This window comes from Salmo trutta, chromosome 26, assembly GCF_901001165.1.
Source record: "Salmo trutta chromosome 26, fSalTru1.1, whole genome shotgun sequence".
In the NCBI taxonomy this organism is placed as follows: domain Eukaryota; kingdom Metazoa; phylum Chordata; class Actinopteri; order Salmoniformes; family Salmonidae; genus Salmo; species Salmo trutta.
Genome location: NC_042982.1, coordinates 38,784,725 through 38,811,545, shown reverse-complemented (window position 1 = coordinate 38,811,545; position 26,821 = coordinate 38,784,725).

Below are 26,821 nucleotides of genomic sequence, written 5' to 3'. Positions count from 1 at the left end.
CCTGCTCCAGAGTGCTCAGGATTTCAGACTGGGGCGAAGGTTCACCTTCCAACAGGACAACGACCTTAAGCACACAGCCAAGACAATGCAGGAGTGGCTTTGGGACAAGTCTCTGAATGTCCTTGAGTTGCCCATCCAGAGCCTGGACTTGAACCCGATCAAACATCTCTGGAGAGACCTGAAAATAGTTGTGCAGCGACGCTCCCCATCCAACCTGACAGAGCTTGAGAGGATCTGCAGAGAAGAATTGGAGAACCTCCCCAAATACAGGTGTGCCAAGGTTGTAGCGTCATACCCAAGCAATCTTGAGGCCGTAATCTCTGCCAAAGGTGCATCAACAAAGTACTGAGTAAAGGGTCTGCATACTTATGTAAATGTAATATTTCATTTTTTTATTTGGTTTTTGCTTTGGCATTATGGAGAATTGTGTGTACATTGATGAGGGAAAAAAAGATTTAATCAATTTTAGAATAAGGCTGTAGGGTAACAAAATGTGGAAAAAGTCAAGGGGTCTGAATACTTTCTGAACGCACTGTATGTCACAACATATCTAATTATATGTTGTCATGACAGTGTTATGACCATATTATGACAGGTTATGACATGTCATCTATTACTACATATTATTGCCATGGTTATGACCATTTCATAACGTGTTATGACACTAGATGTCAAGTAAAGTGTTACCCAACTTTGCAACTACTTAGCATGTTAGCTTACTCGTTCCCTAACCATAACCTTAACCAATAACCCTAGCCTCATTAACGTTAGCCAAAACAAATTGGAATTCATAACATATATGAATTCATAATTCATATGTTTTGCAAAATCGTAACGTATTGTATGAATTGCAATTCGTTACATATCATATGTAATGAATGATGGAAATTCACAAATGAATACATACCATAAGAAACATAACTCATCATACTAATTGGGGTGTCCTGGATTTACATTTACTATGTTAGGTCTACCGCTGAGTCCAGGTTGGACCAACCAACCGACTGCCACACATCCACACAGCCACAGCCTGCAACGTGATCTAACATGCAGTAGCCTGTCTCAGTTTATACCACGTCATCTACAGAGACACAACATTTACAACGCAGCCTGTCTCAGTTGACACTGCACGGTGCCATCTAAATTACTAGCCTCCATGATCTAATGCAATCTGTCTACTTTGTGTCATGCTCAGTAACCAAGTCCATTCTGCAGTATGATCTATATATACACCATTGCACTACACCTTCTGAAGTAAAGTACAGTCTGTAGTGACTCCACCTGTCATAGTACAGCAGTAGGGTTAACCTGGCTCTGTGCAGCTATCTATCCCTTACAGAGCTACCCCACATCTCCTCCCAGCATGACCTCTGACCCTAACCTCTGTCACAGTCCAGCAGTAGGGTTAACCTGGCTCTGTGTCTCCTCTCCTCTCCTGGCTTGACACTCAGTCAAATGATGCATAGGGATCACCCCATCCCACCTATCCCATCTTCATCCTCTGCCTTTCTTAGTGTCTCAACCACCTACCACCACTACCTTCCCCCACTACCACCTACATCCCTGTCACCATCCCTACCTACCCTCGACCTATCCCCATCAACTCTCCATCCGCCCCTTATATGTAATGAATACTCAGGGAGAAAAAGGTGTAGATTCCCACGCAGAGCGCGGCAGGTGTTTATTTCGCAGAAGGCAGGAATCGTGGTCACAGGCAGGTAATGGTCATACACAGGTAGGCAAGCAGGCAGGTGAATCAAAACTAGGACTGAAGGCTATAACTGGTTCTCACAAACGAGCTAGGAAAAGGCATACTAGAGTGAAAACGAACAATACCTCACAAAGGCACAAACAGAATGGACTGAACTAAATAAGGAGCTGATGAGACCAGGTGAGTAACTAACACAGGTGAAATCAATGAACAAAAATGAAAGACAGGGCTACGTTCAAGAACACAAAGAAACCGGGCTACATTCAAGAACACAACGAAACAGAAAATAAATACAGAACCTTACACTACCCACCACCTTAATCAGGTAAATGTACAGCCCCCTGCATCTTAAGCACATATGTTTACTGGGGAAATGGAGGAATGAAATCAAATCAATTGCTGTGAGTGATTTATGCCCATGTAGCAGGTAGGCGTGGCCTTATGGGAATATAATGCTGGGACTGACTGAGAAATACGGTGAGTATCTGTGTTTAGGGAGTGGTCTCGCTCTCTCTCTCTCATCACGCTTTCTATTTCTACACTGAACTGTGTGCAATGGGATTACTGTTCCTGACAGATTTGCTAAACCCCCCTTCAGCCTCTCCCCCCTCTCTCTCCCTCTTTTCCCCTCTCACCCCCTCTCCTCTCTCTCTGTCTTCCCCTCTTTCGTCCCCCCCTCTCTCTCTCGCTCTCTCGATGTCTCTCTCTTGCTCTCTCTCTCACTCTCAGCCTCTCTCTGCAATAAGAGTGACAAGATAAGAGATTGCATTTCTCTGCTTGGCGAGCTGCATCTAGAAAATGTCATGTTTAAGGGGAGAAAAAAATCTGACGTTACATATCTAACCTTTGTAACGTTTCAATGGGCTTCCTATTGTCTGCGATCTTGTCTCATATCACTGTACTACTGACAAGTTTGGGATTTATCTTCCACTTTTTCTTATTCTCCTTATCTACAGTAAAAGAAAAGCATGGGGCTTCAGGTTTTCTATGTTGGTGAATCTACAGGTCCCTGGTACAGCTACACTGTACACGCTCACTCTCTCTCTGTCTCTCTCTCTGTCTCTCGCTTTATTGCTCTCTGTCTCTCTGTCTCTCTCTCCTTACAATGTAATATCTGTGTGTGTGTGTGTGTGTCTGTGTGTGTGTGTGTGTGTGTGTGTGTGTGTGTGTGTGTGTGTGTTCGGGGGTGTATTTGTGTGTGTGTATGATGATGTGACCTCTGTCGCAAATATCCTGGAGGCCATAGATCTATGGATGTCCTCGCTCTAATTTTTTTCAGAATGATACTGCCTTTGATGAGGTGTTGAGCTGGCGTGTGTGCATAGGTTTGTGCTCAAGTAAACACACGTGTGTATTCATATGTGTGTGTGTACATACAGTGCTTCCGTCATCATGAAGTGCTTTGAGAGACTAGTCAAGGACCATATCATCTCCAGCCTACCTGACACCCTAGACCCACTCCAATTTGCTTACCGCCCCAATAGGTCCACAAATGACGCAATCGCCATCACACTGCACACTGCCCTAGCCCATCTGGACAAGAGGAATACCTATGTAAGAATGCTGTTCATCGACTACAGCTCAGCATTTAACACCATAGTACCCTCCAAACTCGTCATTAAGCTCGAGACCCTGGGTCTCGACCCCGCCCTGTGCAACTGGGTCCTGTGCTTCCTGACGGGCCGCCCCCAGGTGGTGAGTGTAGGAAACAACATCTCCACCCCGCTGATCCTCAACACTGGGGCCCCACAAGGGTGCGTTCTCAGCCCTCTCCTGTACTCCCTGTTCACCCATGACTGCGTGGCCATGCACGCCTCCAACTCAATCATCAAGTTTCCAGACGACACTACATTGGTCGGCTTGATTACCAACAACGATGAGACGGCCTACAGGGAGGAAGTGAGGGCCCTCGGAGTGTGGTGTCAGGAAAGTAACCTCACACACGCGTCAGCAAAACAAAGGAGATGATCGTGGACTTCAGGAAACAGCAGAGGGAGCACCCCCCTATCCACATCGACAGAACAGTAGTGGAGAAGGTGGAAAGTTCCTCGGCGTACACATCACTGACAAACTGAAATGGTCCACCCACACAGACAGCGTTGTGAAGAAGGCGCAACAGCGCCTCTTCAACCTCAGGAGGCTGAAGAAATTTGGCTTGTCACCTAAAACACTCACAAAATTTGACAGATGCACAATAGAGAGCATCCTGTCGGGCTGTATCACCGCCTGGTACGGCAACTGCTCCGCCCTCAACCGTAAAGCTCTCCAGAGGGTAGTGAGGTCTGCACAACGCATCACCAGGGGCAAGCTACCTGCCCCCCAGGACACCTACACCACCCGATGTCACAGGAAGGCCAAAAAGATCATCAAGGACAACAACCACCAGAATCATCCAGAAGGTAAGGTCAGTACAGGTGCATCAAAGCTGGAACTGAGAGACTGAAAAACAGCTTCTATCTCAAGGCCATCAGACTTTTAAACAGCCATCACTAACATTGAGTGGATGCTGCCAACATACTGATTCAAATCTCTAGCCACTTTAACAATTAATAATTGGATGTAATAAATATATCACTAGTCACTTTAAACAATGCCACTTTATATAATGTTTACATACCCTACATTACTCATCTCTTATGCACTCTATAGCATCTACTGCATCTTACCGATGCCGTTCGGCCATTGCTCATCCATATATTTATATGTACATATTCTTATTCATTCCTTTACACTTGTGTGTATAAGGTAGTTGTTGTGTAATTGTTAGATTACTTGTTTGATATTACTGCATGGCCGGAACTAGAAGCACAAGCAATTTGCTACACTCGCATTAACATCTGCTAACCATGTGTATGTGACCAATAAAGTTTGATTTGATTTGATTTGTGTGCGTGTGTGTACACAATGTGCGTTTGTGTGACTGTGTGCGACAGAGGGTTTTAAAGTCATTCTCTGGTTAGCCTGTAACAGCACATCACTGACTCCCGACAGCTTTCCCAACGCTCCGCTCGGATTATCCGCCGCTCATGGGCATTCCCTGATTAACTCCTAGCCAGCGCTCCGGTCATGGATGAGCCCGGAAAATGGGGAACATGGGAATATTCTCCAGTGGAATGAGTGTGGAGAGGATAGGTTGAGAAGGGAGGAAAGGTGGATGAGAGCATGGGGAAAACACAAATGACCACTCCACAGGCAGATACCAAATATCCTCCTGTGGGTGGGAACACTGCAGAATCTTGACCATTATAGACCTCATATTTCAGCTATATGCATCTTTTTCTGAATTCGGTCATGACGATTGTGTTCACTATAAAAGAAGCATTGGATTTGATTGTATTTGAGTAAGTATTTGATGTACAGGATTTGACGGTGGGTGGATGGATGTGTTTCTTTCTCACCTTTGGATATGATCGGATAACAAAATAAAGTGTAGGAATAGCTACTCTCTTGTTTCTATCTTCCTCCAATCATCGCCAATCTGTCAGACGGAAGAGAAAAGGAATGAAGAGAGAAAGGATCCAAGGCCGCTCCTCACAGTAAATGCCCTGTAGCCACTAGAATAACTCTTTGACTCCAGTCTGTCATTGTAAACACCTCTAACTGCAGCCTATGGCACAGAAATCATAGCACTGGATTATGGGGCTTCAGTCAATAGAGGTCCAGGGGGAGCTAGGCGAGGAGACGGAGGATGGGGGAGGAGGAGGAAGAGGAGGAGGAGGAAGACGAGGAGGAAGACGAGGAAGAGGAAGATGAGGAAGAAGTGGAGGAAGGGGAAGTGGAAGAGGAGGAAGAGTATGAAGAGGAAGATGAGGATGAATAGGAAGAGGAGGAAGGGGATGAGGAGGAAGAGGAGGAAGATGATGAGGAGGAAGGGGAAGAGGAGGAAGAGGAGGAGGAGGAGGATGAGGAGGAGGGAGAGGAGGAAGAGGATGAGGAGGAAGGGGAAGAGGAGGAAGAGGAAGAGGAAGATGTGGAAGAGGAAGATGTGGAGGTGGATGAGGAGGAAGAGGAGGAAGGGCAAGAAGAGGAAGAGGAGGAAGAGGATGAGGAGGAAGAGGAAGGGGGAAAGGAGGAGGAGGAAGAGGAAGATGAGGAGGAGGAAGAGGAGGAAGAGGAGGAGGATGAGGAGGAAGGGGAAGAGGAGGAGGTGGAGGAAGAGGAGGAGGCGGAAGAGGAGGAAGAGGAAGAGGAGGAAGAGGAGGAGGAGGAGGAAGAGGAGGAGGAATAAGAGGTTGGAGGAGTGAATGTTCCAGAAAGAGCCCGGACTTTGTCTTTAGCTCGGATGTGAGTATAAATGATGGGGTGAGGTAATGCAGTATAAAATATTTGGTGAGGTAATGCAGTATAAAGGATGGGCTGAGGTAATGGATGGGGTGAGGTAATGCAGTGTAAATAATAAGGTGATGTAATGCAGTGTATATGATGGGGTAAAGTAATGCAGCATAAAGGACAAGGTGAGGTAATGCAGTATAAATGATAGGGTGATGTAATGCAGTATAAAGGATAGGGTGAGGTAATGCAGTGTAATTGATGGGGTGAGGTAATGCAGTATAAAGGATGGGGTGATATGTATAGTATAAAGGACGGGGTGAGGCAATGCAGTTTATGGAATAGGGTGAGGTAATGCAGTGTAAATTATAGGGTGAGGCAATGCAGTATAAATGATGGGGTGAGGTAATGCAGTGTAAATTATAGAGTAAGGTAATGTATCATAAATGACGGGGTGAGGTAATGCATTGTAAATTATGGGTGAGGTAATGCAGTGCACATGATGGGGTGAGGTAATGCAGGGTAACTGGTATGATGAGGTAATGAAGTGCAAAGGAAGGGTGAGGTAATGCAGTATAAATGATGGGGTGAGGTTATGCAGTGTAAAGGATAGGGTGAGGTTATGCAGTACAAAGAATGGGGTGAGGTTATGCAGTATAAAGGATGGAGTGTTATGTATAGTATAATGGATGGGGTGAGGTAATGCAGTATAAAGGATAGGGTGATGTAATGCAGTATAAAGGATAGGGTGAGGTAATGCAGTGTAATGGATGGGGTGAGGTAATGCAGTGTAAGGGTGAAGAAATAGACAGCTGAAATAGCATCATTAGAGTGGGGTTTGGGTGACAGAGAGAGTGTAAGGGGTGAGGGTGAAGGACTGATAATTACGGGGTATATTCATTGTTGTCTACAGTGGGTGTAAAGTACTTTGATGAGTTTAGTTGATAACTCAGTCGGCATATGTGTGTCGGAACAGCAGGCTGGGGCACGGCAGTTGGTACACAAATCTCCGGTTTCTCCTTTGCCGTAGATCACTGAGAAAATGCTTTGTCACTCAGAGACAAATCACCATCTTTATGAACAACAAGCTCTCAGTCTCACCGCGGAATTAGCCGTTTTTTTTAGAAGTTGCTCCCAATGTCAAATTTCAAAGTGTTTTTGCCTCCTTCTGTTTCTCTAAACATAAAATGCCAAAGTTGCTCCTAATGTCAAATTTCAAAGTGACTCTAATGTGGATGATGTTACAAATATTTGTTGGTCTGATGTGATTAACAAGGAGCATCAAGACGCTGCACTTGATGAATTTATGAAATTGCTTCTTCCAATTATTGATAAACATGCACCTGTTAGCAAATTGACTGTTAGAATTGTTAAGGCTCCATGGGAGGAATGAGGAATTGAAACACTGTATGGTTGAAAGAGATGGGGATAAAGGAGTGACTAAATAAGTCTGGCTGCACATCTGACTGGCTGACTTACTGCAAATTGAGAAATGATGTGACTAAACTCAGTTAAAAGAAGAATAAACTGTATTATGAAGCCAAGATCAATGAAATAAAGAATAATGGGAAAAAAACATTGTACTTTAAATTAAATTATGGGCAGAATAACAAATTCAACTCCATCTTTCATAGAATCAGATGGCTTATTCATCACAGAACCGTTTGATGTTGCCAATTATTTTAATGATTACTTCATTGGCAAAGTGGGCAAACTTAGGCAGGAAATGCCAACATCGAACAGTGAGCCATCGTATTTATGCATAAAAAAAATATTAATGAAAGAAAATAATTGTAATTTTTAATTTTGTAAAGTTAGTGTGTGAGAGGTGGAAACATTATTGTTATCGGTCAATAATGACAAACCTCCTGGCATTGAGGATAGTAGCTGACTCTATAGCCGCTCTTATCTGTCAAATCTTTAATCTGAGCCAAGAGTAAAGTCTTTGTCCTCAGGCCTGGAGGAAAGCCAAAGTAATTCCACTACCCAAGAGTGGTAAAATGGTCTTTACGGATTCTAACAGCAGACCTATCAACTTGCTGCCATATCGTGGATTAAGAGCTATCTATCTAATAGAACTCAGAGGGTTTTCTTTAATAGAAGCTTCTCTAATGTCAAACATGTAGGGTGTGATGTACCCCAGGGCAGCTCTCTAGGCTCTCTACTCTTTTCTATTTTCACCAATGACCTGCCACTGGCAATAAACAAGCATGTGTGTCTATGTATGCTGATGATTCAACCATATACATGTCAGCAACCAAAGCTAAGAAAGTCACTGAAACCCTTAACAAGGAGTTGCATTCAGTTTTGGAATGGGTGGCCAGTAATAAAATGGTTCCTGAACAGCTCTAAAACTAAGAGTATTGTATGGTACAAAGGTCTAGACCTAAGCTGAATCTGGTAATGGATGGTGTGACTGTTGTGGAAACTAAATTACTTGGTGTTACCTTAGATTGCAAACTGTCATGGTCAAAACATATACCGTAGGTTCAACGGTTGTAAAGACGGGGTAGAGATAAAAAAAGCAAGTTCTGCAGGCTCTAGTTTTGTCTAATCTTGATTATTTCCCAGTCATGTGGTCAAGTGCTGCAAAGAAGATCCAGTTAAGCTGCAGCTGGCCCAGAACAGAGCTGCATGTCTTGCTCTTCATTGTAATCAGAGTGCTAATATAAATACTATGCTTGCCAGTCTTTCTTGATTAAGAGTTGAGGAGAGACTGACTGCATCACTTCTTACTTTAATAAGAAACGTGAATATGTTGAACATTCCAAATTGTTTGCATAGTCAACTACACACACCACACACAGCTCTGACACACACTCTTTACCCTCCAGAACAAATTCAAGAAAGCGTACAGTATTATATTGAGCCATTATTGTATGGAACTGCCTTCCATTTCATATTGCTCAAATTAACAGTAAACCTGGTGTAAAAAAATCTGATAAAGCAATGCGTCTCCCTTATTGGACCTAGATCGTTTGTGTGTATGTATTGATATGTCGGCTATGTGTGTCATTTTAAAATATATGTAGTTCTGTCCTTGAGCTGCTCTTGTCTATTAATTCTTCGGGATCAGTGTCCCTTCGACGGGACGGTTGAGCTAACGTAGGCTAATGCGATTAGCATGAGGTTGTAAGTAACAAGAATATTTCCCAGGACATAGACATATCTGATATTGGCAGAAAGCTTAAATTCTTGATAATCATATCTGCACTGTCCAATTTACAGTAGCTATTACAGTGAAAGTATACCATGTTATTGTTTGAGGAGAGTACACAGTTTTGAAAATGAAAAGTTATTAATAAACAAATTAGGCACATTTGGGCAGTCTCAAAATAAAAAATTTTATCAGAAATGCAATGGTTCATTGGATCAGTCTAAAACTTTGCCTATACACTGATGCCATCTAGTGGCCAAAATCTCAATTGCACCTTGGCTGGAATAATACATTATGGCCTTTCTCTTGCATTTCAAAGATGATGGTACAAGAAAAAAAGATAGGTTCGTTTTTTCTTCGTATTATATTTTGTGTTATATTCTACTACATTCCTTTCACATTTCCACAAACTTCAAAGTGTTTCCTTCAAATGGTACCAAGAATATGCATGTCCTTGATTCAGGGCCTAAGCTACAGGCAGTTAGATTTGGGTATGTTATTTTAAACAAGAATTGAAAAAAAGGGGCGGATCCTTAAGAGATTTTAATGTTCTGTATTATGTTTCTAGTTTTGCGTGGAAACCAGGACGAGTAGCTAGTGCTTTCGCAACAGCTAATGAGTATCCTAATAAAATATCAAATACATCTAACATCTGTCCTTCCCAACAACCATAATTTGTCTGTCTCTCTCCCTCTAATATCTATTCTTCACAACAACCATAATTTCTCTGTCTCTCTCCCTCTAACATGTGTCCTTCACAACAACCATAATTTCTCTGACTCTCTTCCTTTTAACATCTGTGTTTCACAACAGCCATCATTTCTCTGACTCTCTTCCTTTTAACATCTGTCCTTCACAACAACCATAATTTCCCTGTCTCTCTCCCTCTAACATCTGTCCTTCACAACAACCATAATTTCCCTGTCTCTCTCCCTCTAACATCTGTCCTTCACAACAACCATCATTTCCCTGTCTCTCTCCCTCTAACATCTGTCCTTCACAACAACCATCGTTTGTCTGTGTCTCTCCCTCTAACATATGTCCTTCACAACAGCCATGATTTCTCAATCTCTCTCCTGCTAACATCTGTACTTCTCAACAACCATAATTTCTCTGTGTTAATCTCCCTCTAACATCTGTCCTTCACAACAAAAATAACTGATCTGTGTTAATCTCCCTCTAACATCTGTCCATCACAACAACAAACATTTATCTGTGTCTCTCTGCCTCTAACAAATCATCCCTCATGCATAAAGAAATATAACCAGAATCCTTTTCAAAATGTTCTTGATTGTATTTTGAAGGGATGCACTGTCTGAAACACAAAGTTCCAGGCTCTGTGAGTTATTTAATCAGTTGGTAAACACTTGCAAAAAACGTGTTCATGACCTCGATAAGGGTTGCTCGTCATTCACCATGTCCATGAACGGTCTTTAGTGTTAATAGATCCAGTCAGACACAAAGTGACACTAGACTCTAACTACAGTAGTAATCAACATTTCATGACCATGATGTAAGCTCAGCACAGACAGAAAGACAGATGGACAGCTTTAAGGCTAAAGTTGAATCCTTCTCAGTCTGTTGACACTGTTTTAGTGTGTGTGTGTGGGCTGGCTATCATAACTCCCCGTGTCCCGATCACCACTATTATGTCTGAGATCATTATTGGCTGTCAGAGCCACATGCTGGCAGCTCTGGAACACAACACAACACACTGCCATGGAGACACATGGTCGTGTCAATAGGAAGGAAGGAGAGACAGCAGTGAGGAAAATAGAAGAAGAGGAGTGGTGGGAGATAGGATAGGAGAAAAGAGGAAAGGAGGGAAGGGAGATAGGAGAGAAGGAGAAGGGTAGGGAAGGAGGACAGGAGGGAAGTAGGAGAGGAAGGAAGGAAGAGAGGAGGGAAGGAGGTGAGGAGGGAAGGAGAAAGTGAGGGAAAGAGTAGGGGAGGGAGATAGGAGAGAAGAAAGGAGGAGGAGAGGGAAGGATGCGAGGAGAAAAAATTTGAGGAGGGAAGGGAAGAAGGAGAGGAGGAAAGGAGGAGAGTAGAAAAGGAGGAGGGGAGGGAATGAGGAGGGGAGGGAATGAGGAGGGGAGGGAAGGATGAGAGGAAGGAAGAAGGAGGGGAGGGAGGGAGGGAAGGAAGGAAGAGGGGAAAAAAGGAGGAGGAGGGGAGAGAGGGAGGAGGAGGGGAGGGAAGGAAAGCCAGATCCACTCTGACCCTTAAACCTGACATGAACTGATGGTACACATACACAGATTTAATTGCATTCAGCTGCGCATATAGTCTACACACACACACGTTTACAAATTCTCACACACAGGCGTGAACACACTCCCTCCATCTGATTGGCCTTGCATATTAACTGGCCTGGGGAACCAAATGCAGTCTTTTACTCTTTTTAATTTTGTTTCAGTGATGAAGAGAAATGAGGGAGAGACACGGTCATGCGTCTCATGTGGGAGAGAGGGATGAGAAGAAAACAGAAGAGGCAGAGGTGGGAAGGAGGTGAGAGGAGATTACATCATAATATGAAAGAGTGAGAGAGAGTGATAGTGAGAGCGAGAGAGAGAGTGAGAGAGGAGAGAGAGAGAGAGAGAGAGAGAGAGGTGAGAGAGGTGAGAGAGAGAGAGAGAGAGAGGGAGAGGGAGACATGTCCTTTTTTAAAATCTCATCAAATTGATCAGAAATACAGTGTGGACATTGATAATGTTGTAAATGACTATTGTAGCTGGAAATGGGAGATTACAGAGGCCCATTACCAGCAACCATCACTCCTGTGTTCCAATGGCACGCTAAAAGCCAGCATCCCGGGAGTTGCCTCTTCACTGTGACGTTGAGACTGGTGTTTTGGGGGTACTATTTAATTAAGGTGCCAGTTGAGGACTTGTGAGGCATCTGTTTCTCAAACTAGACACTCTAATGTACTTGTCCTCTTGCTCAGTTGTGCACCAGGGCCTCCCACTCCTCTTTCTATTCTGGTTAGAGCCAGTTTGCACTGTTCTGTGAAGGGAGTAGTACACAGCGTTGTACGAGATCTTCAGTTTCTTGGCAATTTCTCACATGGAATAATCTTCATTTCTCAGAACAAGAATAGGCTGAGTTTCAGAAGAAAATTCTTGTTTCTGGCCATTTTGAACCTGTAATCGAACCCACAAAATGCTGATGCTCCAGATACTCAACTAATCTAAAGGAGGCCAGTTTTATTGCCTCTTTAATCAGTACAACAGTTTTCAGCTGTGCAAACATAATTGTAAAAGGGTTTTCTAATAATAAATTAGCCTTTTAAAATGATAAACTTGGATTAGCTAACACAACGTGCCATTGGAACAGAGGAGTGATGGTTGCTGATAATTGGCCTCTGTACGCCTATGTAGATATTCCACAATGTCTACACTGTATTTCTGTATTTCTGTGATTGCAGACTGCAGTATTTCGCCTAACAGATATCGGAGTTTATCAATGTCTGATTTGTTTTCAAATTATTTGTGGGTTTGTGTGATCTGTGAGAAATATGTGTCTCTAATGTTGTCATACATTTGGCAGGAGGTTAGGAAGTGCAGCTCAGTTTCCACCTCATTTTGTGGACAGTGTGTCTTGTCTTCTCTTGAGAGCCAGGTCTGCCTATGGTGGCCTCTCTCAATAGCAAGGCTATGCTCACTGAGTCTGTACATAGTCAAGGATTTTCTTAATTTGGGGTCAGTCACAGCAGTCAGGTATTCTGCCACTGTGTCCTCTCTGTTTAGGGCCAGATTTGCTCTGTTTTTTGGTTGATTATTTTCAGTGTGTCAAATATTTATCTTTTTGCTTTCTCATAGTTTGATTGGATCTAATTGTGTTGCTGTCCTTTGGCTCTGTGGGGTCTGTTTGTGTTTGTAAACAGAGTCCCAGAACCAGCAGGCTGAGGTGACTCTTCTCTTGGTTAGTCTCTCTGTAGGTGAGGTCTTTGTAGTGGAATGTATGGGCATCGCTAACTTTTAGGTGGTTGTAGAATTGAACAGCTCTTTTCAGGATGTTTGATAACTAGCGGGTCTAGGTCTAATTCTGCTCTGAATGCATTGTTTGGGGTTTTGCGTTGTACACAAAGTATTTTTTTTTTGCAGAATTCTGCATGCAGAGTTTCAATTGTGTGTTTGTCCCATTTAGTGAATTCTATGTTGGTGAGTGGACCCCAGACCTCTCAACCAGATAGGGTAATGGGTTTTGTAACAAACTGAAGTATTTTTAGCCAGATCCTAATTGAGTTGTTAAGTTTTATGTTCCTTTTGATGGTGTAGAAGGCCCTTCTTGCCTTGTCTCTTGGATCATTCACAGCCTTGTGGAAGGTACCTGTGGTGTTGATGTTTAGACCGAGGTAGTTATAATGACTTGTGTGTTCTATTTCAACGGTGTCTAGACAGAATTTGTATTTGTTGTCTTGGCTACTGGACCTTTATTGGAACACCATGATTTACTGGGATTCACCATCAGGGCCCAAGTCTGACAGAATACGGGCAGAACATCTAGGTGCTGCTGTAGGCGCTCCTTGGGAAGGAAGATAAGCAGATCTTCTGCTAACAGTAGTCATTTGATTTCTGAGTCCAGTAGGATGAGGCTGGGTGCTTCAGACTGTTATAGTGCCCTCGCCAAATCACTGATATTTATGTGACCAACCGGCTCGATTCGGTCTCATGTAGCAACATTTGAAATTGTGTTTTTTACATTGGATAAAAGTAGAGACTCAGAGCTAGAAAATGGTATATCATACACTACAGTTGAAGAACAATGGTAAAGTAATTATGCTTGGAATGTTGATAAATGTGTAACCTCACTTTGGACAGCCCTTCTTTGTCTACACCCATTAAGCATCGTTCACACCCTCTTAAGCTTTAGCCCCGCCCATCTCTTTAAGGATTCACATGTGTGGCTATGTACTAAACAACCAAAGATTTGAAGACTAAAAGCTGGTTTATATTACGGTTATGTTCGTAAATTGAATCTGGATTGCCAGAGTGTGCAGTTGATCAGAGCGTCTGACCTAACAACAGCAGTCAAGCACCCAAGCTAACTGGCCAATATTGGCTAATTTGCTAGCTACTTCCAGACATAAATGAGAGAACAGCTCACTCTGATATTTTTACTCGCCCTATGCGAGCTGCTTAGGCTGTTTTTATGTTATCCAGAGCATTGGTGTCTGCAACTGTGCTGCAATGACTACCTCATGAAGCTGGTTGAGAGAATGCCACCAAGGCAAAGGGTGGCTACTTTGAAGAATCTTTCAAAGTAGCCAGAATCTACAATCTAGAATATATTTTCATTTGTTTAAAACTTTTCTGGTTACTACATGATTCCATATGTGTTATTTCACAGTTTGATGTCTTCAGTATTATTCTACAATGTATAACATTTTAAAAAGAAAATAAAAAACCCTTGAATGAGTAGGTGTGTCCAAAGTTTTGATTTGTACTGTAGTTACTTGCATAGTGGAGTATTTTGTTTAGACATTTAGCTAGCTAGCTAAACAATGAACCATAATCCCAACTCATAACATTACTACCCTGCATGAATCTGCAGGTAGCTTACCAACTAGGTTCAATGTTAGCTAGCTAACACTAGGCTATAACTAGCAATGCAAATGGATTTGAGATACAAATAATATTAATACACAGATCATACATGTAACGTTAGCTAGCTAGCCAGCCAGCTAACGTTAGGTAGGTAGCTAACAGTAGACTTTAACTTGAAAATCAGAAACATGTAATATCTGAAAATGTAGCTAGCTAGACTCTCTTATATATTATGTAGCAACATTTGAAACATTTTACATTGGATAAATGCAAATTATAACATTTTACATAGGATAAAAGCAGAGACACAGAGCTCCAAAATGATACATCATACACTGCAGTTGAGGAACAATGGGAAAGTAATTCTGCTATGAAAGTTGATAAACTTGTAACCTCAATTTTGAGAAAATGGCCTTTGAATGTTTTGGAACCTACTGGAGAGCTCTTCTTTGTCTACACCCTTTCAGCATTGTTCACACCCTCTTAAGCCTTAGCCCCACCCAAACTCTGACCATTTTACTCTCCCTAGCAGAGCTGGTTAGGCTGTTTTTATGTTATCCAGAGCGTTGGTGACAGCAACTGTGCTGCTGGCAACAATTTAAGTTTTTACGCCAAAGTTAATTGACACCGGCTATATTCAACTGGTGTTGAGCGGTCATAAATTTGTCAGTTCTACTGCGCTCCGGCACTCTCAGACGAAAGTGCTCTGAAATCCGAGTACATAGCCAGAGCAAATTTACCAGCTACGTCTATCAACAGTTGTCGCAGTGACATTCTATTGAAATGGTTACTTGCATATTGGAGTCTTTGTAAAGACATGTAGCTAGCTAACTAGGCAAACAATGAACTGTAATCCCAACTCACGACATTACTACCCTGCAACCAGCTTCAATGTTAGCTAGCTAACATTATTCCATATCTAGCAAAGCAAATGGCTCTGAGATATGAATAATAAGATCATACAGGTAGCTAGCTAGATGATCTTACCCATCATACATCATGAATGGACACCTCTCCCTGTCACAGATGCCATGGTTGCCCTTAGTTTGAAGATGTAATCCGGAGAAAGTTTTTTTTCTCCATCTCCTTTGCTATCAAACACTAATTCCACTGATTTCAAAACACGGTCCTCCAGAAAGTGGAGAGCAACACATTTTTTAAAAGCCACGTTAGACAATACTACCTACACATACTGACCAGTTCAAATAGACAGAAGCGTGCCATATGGCAGACCAAATTAAACTCATCTCTCGGCATGTCCAGCTCACTCATTATCTCAGCCAATCATGGGTAGTGGTAAGGTTGCCCAACTTTTTCAATGACAAACCCAACTAGGCTCGTAATTAAAATGTTTTATTCATATTTACAGATGGCATTCAAGTTTGTTATTAAGGCACATGAAAGTTCACATGTTCCAGAAAGTTCTCCTGTGAAGTAGTGACGCATGACATACGCTTAGCTTCCTGAAAATGAGTCACATATGTTAAAGAGGGTGGGGCACAAGCTGCATCCCTGTCTCACCCCACGACCCTGAGGAAATACATGTGTGTGTTTATTGCCAATTTTAACTGCACCCTTGTTCTTTGTGTACATTCATTTTATAATGTCATATGCTTTCCCCCCGACACCACCTTCCATAAATGTGTATAAAATCATGCCAAATTGAGTCAAAAGCATTTTTGAAATAAACAAACCACAAGAAGACTGCTTTTGTTTTAATTATTTTGTTTGTCAATAAGGGTGTGTATACGTGGTCTGTCACACCGTATTTTGGTAAGAAGCCAATTTGACATTTGCTCAGGACCTTGTTTTCATTGAGGAAATGTTGGAGTCTGCTGTTGATGATACTGCAGAGCATTTTTCCGAGATTGCTGCGGATGCATATTCCACGGTAATCATTGGGGTCAGATTTGTCTCCACTTTTCTGGATTGGGGTGATCAGCCCTTGGTTCCAAATATTGGGGAAGATGCCATAGCTGAGGATGATGTTAAAGAGTTTAAGTATAGCCAATTTGAATTTGTGGTCTCTATATTTTATCATTTAGTTTAGGATACCATCAACACGACAGACCTTTTTGGGTTGGAGGGTTTGTATCTTGTCCTGTAGTTCATTCAATGTAATTGGAGAATACAGTGGGTTCTGATAGTCTTTAATAGCTGATTCTAAGTTTTGTAAATGATCATGTATACATTTTTTGTCTTGGTTCTTTGTTACATGGCCGAAAAGGTTGGAGAAGTTAATTTTCCAGGCATCTCCATTTTGCATTGATAACTCTTTGTGTTGTTGTTTGCTTAGTGTTTTCCAATTTTCCCAGAAGTGGTTAGATTCTATGGATTCTTCAATTACTTTAAGCTGATTTCTGACGTGCTGTTTCTTCTTTTTTCTTAGTGTATTTCTGTATTGTATTAGTGTTTTTCCATAGTGAAGGCGTAAGCTAAGGTTTTCTGATTCTCTATGTTTTCGGTTGGATAGGTCTTCTCAATTTCTTTCTTGGGTTTTTGCATTCTTCTCATTGTTGTTAGTTGTCTTTTTTAATTAAAATTTGATATGTTAGGCCATAGGTGAAATCATGCAGATAGGGAGGTTCAACTATCTATAGTTGATGATACATGTTTGTATGTTATTCTCTTTGTGTGTGCGTGTGTGTGCACTGTGGGTATGTATTGTGTTTAACAGCCTGCCCAAATTGGTCTGGATTTCCCTTAAGAGCCCTTTCCTGTCTTCTCGTTGGAGAGTGCCTTCCATTTTCACTCTCAATTGTTTCAGTACGGAAGGAAATAATTGGTATTTCTCCTCTTCCAGAACTATAAATAATAATAAGCCTGTTTAAGAAATAAGCATGTATAGTAGGAAGAAACATACTACACCCTCGTATAACGCACACATGCGCACGTGCACGCACACACACACACACACACGCACACACACACACACACATGAACACGCAGTTTGGACATGAACTAAAACATTTTAAGGTTAGGGTTCAGTTTAAACATGAACTAAAACATTTTAAGGTTAGGGTTCAGTTTCAACATGAACTAAAACATTTTAAGGTTAGGGTTCAGTTTCAACATGAACTAAAACATTTTAAGGTTAGGGTTCAGTTTCAACATGAACTAAAACATTTTTACGGTTAGGGTTCAGTTTAGACATGAACTAAAACATTTTAAAGTTGGGGTTCAGTTCAGCATTAGCTCTGATAGGTTAAAACCTGTTATGGCTAGGGGTTCCGCCAGCGGAACGTTTCCACAACATTGCAGAACGCGAAATACAAATTAAATTATTATAAATATTGAACTTTCATGAAATCACAAGTGCAATACACCAAATTAAAGATACACCTCTTGTTAATCTAGCCACCGTGTCAGATTTCAAAAAGGCTTTACTGCGAAAGCAAACCATGCAATTATCGCTCAGCAGACAAAACATTACATACAGTTACCAGCCAAGTAGATTAGTCACGAAAGTCTGAAATAACAATAAAATTAATCAGTTACCTTTGAAGACCTTCTTCTTTTGGCAATACAAAAGGTCATGACGAAACAATAAATGCTCGTTTTGTTCGATAAAATCCATTTTTATAGCCTAACACGAAACATTTTGTAAACGGCTTGTGTCGTGAATTCAGTGTCCTTCAACTTTGGACGTAATATTCGATGTAATTACTCACTCTAAACGGACGTTTATCGAGTCATGGTTGGTTTCATTGCAATCCTCTGTTTGTTAGTAACACAGCTACACTTCATGGTTCTTTTCCCGGGACATACTGACCGAAAGGAACTGATTTGAACACACCAAACTATGACCTCATGTCACGTCCTGACCAGTATAGGGGTTATTTGTTATTGTAGTTTGGTCAAGACGTGGCAGGGGGTGTTTGTTTTATGTGGTTAGGGTGTGTTTTGTGTATGTGTTTAGGTAGAGGGGGGTATTTGATTTATTAGTCCGTGGTTTGTTAGTCATTGTTCTATGTTAGTATATTTCTATGTTCTATCTAGTCTTTTGTAGTTCTATGTTTAGTTAATTGGGGTTGGACCTTCAATTGGAGGCAGCTGGATGAAAGCCAAATGAAACTAGTTCAGACAGGACAAACCGTTCAGTAAGGGAGAGGAATGGTTAAAAAAAACAAATCTCACTTAAAGGGAATGTTTTCGATTATGGGGGAGGGGAGAGCTTAAGGGAGGGATAGAAGGAAGGAGAGGTTGATGCTTAGAGCTGTTGCCTCTGATTGAGGGTCCTATAAATAGGAGTTTGTTTTTCATGGGTTTTTGTGGGAGATTGTTCTTGTTTAGCTGTTTGCCTGACGAGACTGTCCAGTTCATTTTGTTTTGTATACGTATGTTGTGTTTTCCTTCTTCACCAAATAAAAAGAAGATGAGTGTACATTTTCCCGCTGCGCCTTGGTCTCTACCCTACAACACCCGTGACACCTCATTGCGCACCAATGATATGACCAGTGCTTCGTTGATTGACTGTATTTCGGACCAATGACCACTGATCGTCTTGAACTCTAGCTTGGTAGATAGCCAATGAGCTGAGGTAAACGGCAATATGTAATGGTTCTATCCGGGAAGACCAGCCTTTGTTTGAAACTCGAGTGTAAACACAGCCATTCGCCATTGAAAATTCTACCTGAAGCAGCCACGCTGGTTACACGCAGCAGTATTGTACTGAGAGTATTTTCTGCTGATTTACCTGAAGAATTATGGCGAGTAAATCTGGAAAATCAAAGGCAAAGTCTAAATATACAGATCTACACGATATTATTGAAGAAATTGATAGGGAAAGTGACAGCGAGTTACTTCAAGATGATTCGGATAGTGAGAATACTTTTAACTCGCAAACTGAGGAGATGTTCTTGTACGGAGAAGATGCAGTGTTGGACTGAAATTAATAATATCAAATATTATTCATTTGAGTTGTATATATATATATATATATATATATATATATATATATTATATTATATATATATATATATATATATATATATATTAGATATTTTGTACATTTTATTTGATCTAAACATGGAATGAAACAGCACCTCAGCATAGTGATTGGTTCCCTACTCTATATAGAATCTGTGTCTGTGTGTCTGTGTCTTTATTTCACAGTCCAAGTGATTCTGACTGGGAGCCCCCACTGCCAAGGTGCCCATACCCCACTGAGGCTGGTTCATCCAGCCGGACCCCTGCTGTCTCCGGCACCACACCTACCCCCGCCCGGCCATCTGGAGGTGTGAAGTCGGTGACAAAGAAGCGGAGGAAGGGAAGTGTGGAACCTGCTGGCAGAGAGGAGGGTCGTTGGCACTCTGTGCTGGAGGAGGATGTCGCCCCACCTCCTCCATTGTTCAGACCAAAAAGGCCACCAGGACCTCAGCTGGACATGACCTCAAAGTACAGCCCCATGCAACTTTTTCAGTTGTTTTTCACCTCGGCAGTTGTTGATTCCCTGGTGTTGAACACTAATAAGTACGGAGCTAAGAAGCAGGCAGGCAAGAAAGAGACATGGAAGCCCATTTCCATGTCAGATTTTTTTTGTTACCTTTCAATGGTCATTTACATGGGTCTTGTAAAGCTAAAAACCCTGAAAGACTATTGGAAAACTGCACCCCTCTATAACCTGCCTTTCCCCCACCACTGTCATGTCATGCAAAAGGTTTCTGACAATCTCACGGGTGCTTCATATCAGTGACCCAAAAGTTGATGAGGACAACGAGAAGAAGCGAGGCACAGCATGGTTTGATAGGCTCTGCAAAATAAAACCTTTCTACCACAACATCGTTGAGGCCTGCAAGACCTATTTTCAGCCCGCCCAGAACCTTTCCATCGATGAGAGGATGGTAGCCTCAAAGGCCAGAATTGGCCTAAAACAATACATGCGTAACAAACCAACTAAATGGGGTTACAAACTGTTTGTTTTGGCTGATTCTGCGTGTGAATACACTTAAGGGACTCAGCTATGATTCTGTCATGGCATTATTAGATTTTCAACTGCTGGGGAAGGGCTACAAACTGTTTGTGGACAACTTCTACACAAGCCCTACCCTGTTCACAGACCTGAGGAAGCTGGAGGTGTGGGCCTGTGGCACCATTCGGACCAACAGAGTGGGATTTATGAAAACCAAGGTGAATGACATGACTAAGCGGGCTGATCGGGGTACCATGAGATGGATTCGAGAGGATGGCCTGCTCTTTGTGAAGTGGATGGATACCAGAGAGGTGGTCATGTGCACCACTATCCACAAGTCCTTCAGTGGCGATCACGTCGTGAAACGTGTGAAGAACGCTACTGGGGCATGGACCACCAAAAATGTCCCCATTCCAGCCGCTGTGAAGGACTACAACAAGAGCATGGGAGATGTAGACCTGTCAGACGCGTTGATAGGCTACTATAATGTTCTCCAAAAGACCATGAAATGGTACTAGACATTGTTTTATCATTTCATCGACAGTGCTGTGGTGAATGCCTTCATCCTCCAGAAGGAAATGTATAAGAGCTGTGGACAGCTCATAGCTAGCTTTCAGAGAGCTGCTCATCCAGGAGCTTGCTAGCTACAGCAAGTCCACTGCAGCACCTTCTGTCCCCTCTACCTCTGTACCTTCTGCTCCATCAACCAGTGGTGTTCACCTGCCCAGATTCAGGAATGTGCCGCAGGGAGGCTTCGTTGTGCTCTTTGCCACAAGAAATCCCCTGTCACCTGCACCACTTGTTCGGTGACCCTCTGCTTCACACCAGAACGAGACTGCTATGGGCCATGGCATCAGCAGCACAATATTGTATAGAGGCCTGAGGGTCAACACAGTATTGTAAGTGTAAATAGTTACCCTTGTTATTTTAAATATTTTGAAACTTTTAATATATATATTTTTCAACTTTTCAAAAAGAAAATGTTGGGGTGTGCTAGAATAGATTTTTTGTATTTTGTATATAGTTATTTGCATCAATGTATCACTGTACTAATTCGGCAACTTGGGTACATTTGGGAAACTTGTGAGGGACACCTGAGTGACTTCATGCTCAAAGTCATGTACCTTGCTCATCCGTCTGAAACTTTGGACAAATACTGTTGCCCACTTATGTTCTTCTTTGAAATTATCCCCAGCATCATATCTGAATGTTTGGCTGTTGTTGTTCATTTGAAAGATGCAACAACTATAAAAGAACAGAAAACGTATGTTTATTTCCTTGTCTTTTCTTCTACCAGATCTATTGTGTTATATTCTCCTACATTCATTTCACATTTACACAAACTTCAGTGTTTCCTTTCAAATGATACCAAGAATATGCATATCCTTGCTTCTGGGCCTGAGCTACAGGCAGTTAGATTAGGGTATGTCTTCAGGCGGAAATTAAGAAAAGGGGGGCTATCCCAAACAGGTTTTAAGGGTTAAGGTTAGGAATCAGAGACAGATGCTTACGCCCATCCACCATCCACAAAGCCCTAGCAAAACCTAAACATACTGGAGAATAACAGTGGTCACTGTTGCCCCTAGTGGACGCTTTCTACGTCATCTCCTGACGTCCGACAGGCATGGATGGACATCTCATACTGCCTTGTATCACGGGGTCACCTGGCTGTACATGCTCGCACGCAGCACACACAGAAACGCATAGGTGACGGCAGTCTTTAACGAAAGGAGAGGGGAGGAGGGTCTGTGGGGTAGGAGCAGGACCATGGCTGTCTTTACTGTAGAAATGAAACTAACTTGATGACTAACACACACACACACACACACACACACACACACACACACACACACACACACACACACACACACACACACACACACACACACACACACACACACACACACACACACACACATCAAGCCCCCATCTCCTATCAGTCTCTAATAGAGTGATAAAGTGCCTTGGCATCAGGGGAAACAGGAGAGATTGCGTAAACGTATTGACTTGTCTTTATCTGGGAGATGACAATCAGCTTCTTGTTCAGTGTTCCCCAAACCTTTGATTGAAGCTGTAATTACTTTTCTCTCTTAATATCACCAGAGAAAAATATCTATATCTAGCTAAACCGAAACCTACTTGAAGGTAAAAGCGCTCACTGTTTCCCCTGTTTCCACTTCATCTCCTGACGTCCTCAGACATGGATGGATGTCGAATACTGACTTGTATCACGGGTGACCTGGCTGTACATGCTCTCTCACACACACACACACACACACACACACACACACACACACACACACACACACACACACACACACACACACACACACAATAATCCTTGCCATACACAGGTACACAAAATGCAGGTCTTTTGACTGTGAATTGTCTTCTGTCAAGGTATGCTACCTGTGTCTGGCTTGTCCATCTGTGTTGGGACGTATGATTGTAATTGTAATCAGATGTGGAAATAGCGGAGTTTATGCCCTAATTTCTTCCAATCCAACGTCGGGTGTGTGTGTGTTGTTCCTGCAGAAGCAGGGTGATTAGTTTCTATTGCTAGCTGTCTGTTTATCCTAACCGCTGCCAAGGAGCTTACCAGCTAAATAGGGGCAATTCTGCTCCCCTGAATTAATTACATGCTCTATCAAAGAAGTGGAATCAAATTAGCAGAATACTGGAGATCCAATACTTTACACAGGTCAATAAAAAAAGAAAACTACTTTAGGTAGTTTGTTTTAACTTGGATATAAGAGGTTCATGTGATTTATTAATCGTATGAACTCTTTTAAAGCCCTATTGTGCCGTTAGTCAGTTCCACTGAAGCTCGTTGGATTATTACAGACTATTACAGACTATTACAGACTATTACAGGCTATTACAGACTATTACAGACTATTACAGACTATTACAGACTATTACAGACTATTACAGACTATTACAGACTATTACAGACTATTACAGGCTATTACAGACGATTACAGACTATTACAGGCTATTACAGGCTATTACAGACGATTACAGGCTATTGCAGACGATTACAGGCTATTGCAGACTATTACAGACTATTACAGGCTATTACAGACTATTACAGACTATTACAGGCTATTACAGACTATTACAGGCTATTACAGGCTATTACAGACTATTGCAGGCTATTACAGACGATTACAGACTATTACAGGCTATTACAGGCTATTACAGGCTATTACAGACGATTACAGGCTATTACAGACTATTACAGACTATTACAGACTATTACAGGCTATTACAGACTATTACAGGCTATTACAGGCTATTACAGGCTATTACAGACTATTACAGGCTATTACAGGCTATTACAGGCTATTACAGACGATTACAGGCTATTACAGACTATTACAGACTATTACAGGCTATTACAGACGATTACAGACTATTACAGGCTATTACAGGCTATTACAGGCTATTACAGACGATTACAGGCTATTACAGACTATTACAGACTATTACAGGCTATTACAGGCTATTACAGACTATTACAGGCTATTACAGGCTATTACAGGCTATTACAGACGATTACAGGCTATTACAGACTATTACAGACTATTACAGGCTATTACAGACTATTACAGGCTATTACAGACTATTACAGGCTATTACAGACTATTACAGACTATTACAGGCTATTACAGACTATTACAGACTATTACAGGCTATTACAGACTATTACAGACTATTACAGACTATTACAGGCTATTACAGACTATTACAGGCTATTACAGACTATTACAGGCTATTACAGACTATTACAGGCTATTACAGACGATTACAGGCTATTACAGACTATTACAGACTATTACAGACTATTACAGGCTCATACGTCATTTCCTTTGTTTTATATATATTTCCACACTATGAGGTTGGAATAATATTGTGAAATTGTAAAAATGATGATAATGCCCTTTTAGTGTAAGAGCTGTTTAAAAACACCGCCTGACATTTCTGCCTGTTTAGGTAGGACGGAGTTTTGGCCTGCCTGGTGACATCACCAGGTGGTAAATTAGTTAATAGACCAATAAGAAAGAGAGTTCCAATCTCTCTGCCAATAACAGCTAGTTATCTATCCCCTCCCTAGGCAGACCACTCCCAGACCGTGCTCTTTACTAACAGCTATTTTTGTTACTACTATGTGACAATTTTAACTGAAAACAATCACAGTAAGGTTCTTAATTGTTACCCAGAAATGATTTGATATTGAAAATGATCCCATTTTTTTATGCATTTCAAATGATTTTCAGACTTTACATTTATGATTACACCCACAAATGTTTGAAATTAAACAGCCATGTAGCTAAATGATCTGAGACATAGTTAATAATATGATGTAGTGCAGGGTTTATTACATTGTAATTACAGTTTGTTTTTATTTGTCACTGAGAAGATGTGTTGGGAGGATGCCCAGGAGGACGGTACTGGAGGAGGTGGGGGAGCAGAGAGATGAGAGGAGAGAAGGGGGACGGTTGGGTGCACAAGGCCAATATCTTCTCACCTGCTGGGTGTAAGGGGTATGTGTGTGTGTCTGTGTGTGTCTGTGTGTGTCTGTGTGTGTCTGTGTGTGTCTGTGTCTGTGTGTGTCTGTGTCTGTGTGTCTGTGTGTATGTGTGTGTAGGACTGTCTGTCAGGGGTGAAGGAGTTTGGCTGAGGTGTTTTGGCTGGTCGAGGAGGCACAGGGAGAGACTCTACTCTACTGGAGTCCTCCGATCGATAAAGAGAGAGAGGAGGAGAGAGAGAGAGAGTATGAGGGTGTTGAAAGAGGGAGGAAGTGGGGAGAGGAAGGGAGGGGAAAGAGAGAAATGCATGGAGAAAGAGTTGATAGTATAATGAGAGGACAAGGTTCAAAGGAGTTGAAAGAGTTAGAGAGGAGATACAGGGGGTTGAGGGGAGGACAGAGAGAAAACAGACAGAGAGAGGAAATACAGGGAGTTGAGGGGAGGACAGAGAGAAAACAGACAGAGAGAGGAGATACAGGGAGTTGAGGGGAGGACAGAGAGAAAACAGACAGAGAGAGGAGATACAGGGAGTTGAGGGGAGGACAGAGAGAAAACAGACAGAGAGAGGAGATACAGGGAGTTGAGGGGAGGACAGAGAGAAAACAGACAGAGAGAGGAGATACAGGGAGTTGAGGGGAGGACAGAGAGAAAACAGACAGAGAGAGGAGATACAGGGAGTTGAGGGGAGGACATAGAGAGAGGAAAGACAGAGAGAGGAAATACAGGGGGTTGAGTTTATTTATTTATTTCACCTTTATTTAACCAGGTAGGCAAGTTGAGAACAAGTTCTCATTTACAATTGCGACCTGGCCAAGATAAAGCAAAGCAGTTCGACAACATACAACAACACAGAGTTACACATGGAGTAAAACAAACATACAGTCAATAATACAGTAGAAAAATAAGTATATGTACAATGTGAGCAAATGAGGTGAGATAAGGGAGGTAAAGGCAAAAAAAAGTCCATGGTGGCAAAGTAAATACAATATAGCAAGTAAAACACTGGAATGGTAGATTTGTAGTGGAAGAAAGTGCAAAGTAGAAATAGAGATAATGGGGTGCAAAGGAGCAAAATATAATAAATAAAATAAATAAATACAGTAGGCAATGTGGTAGTTGTTTGGGCTAAATTATAGATGGGCTATGTACAGGTGCAGTAATCTGTGAGCTGCTCTGACAGCTGGTGCTTAAAGCTAGTGAGGGAGATAAGTGTTTCCAGTTTCAGAGATTTTTGTAGTTTGTTCCAGTCATTGGCAGCAGAGAACTGGAAAGAGAGACAGCCAAAGGAGGAATTGGCTTTGGGGGTGACCAGAGAGATATACCTGCTGGAGCGCGTGCTACAGGTGGGTGCTGCTATGGTGACCAGTGAGCGGAGATAAGGGGGGACTTTACCTAGCAGGGTCTTGTAGATGACCTGGAGCCAGTGGGTTTGGCGACGATTATGAAGCGAAGGCCAGCCAACGAAAGCGTACAGGTCGCAGTGGTGGGTAGTATATGAGGCTTTGGTGACACAACGGATGGCACTGTGATAGACTGCATCCAGTTTGTTGAGTAGGGTATTGGACGCTAATTTGTAAATTACATCGCCAAAGTCGAGGATCGGTAGGATGGTCAGTTTTACGAGGGTATGTTTGGCAGCATGAGTGAAGGATGCTTTGTTGCGAAATAGGAAGCCAATTCTTGATTTAACTT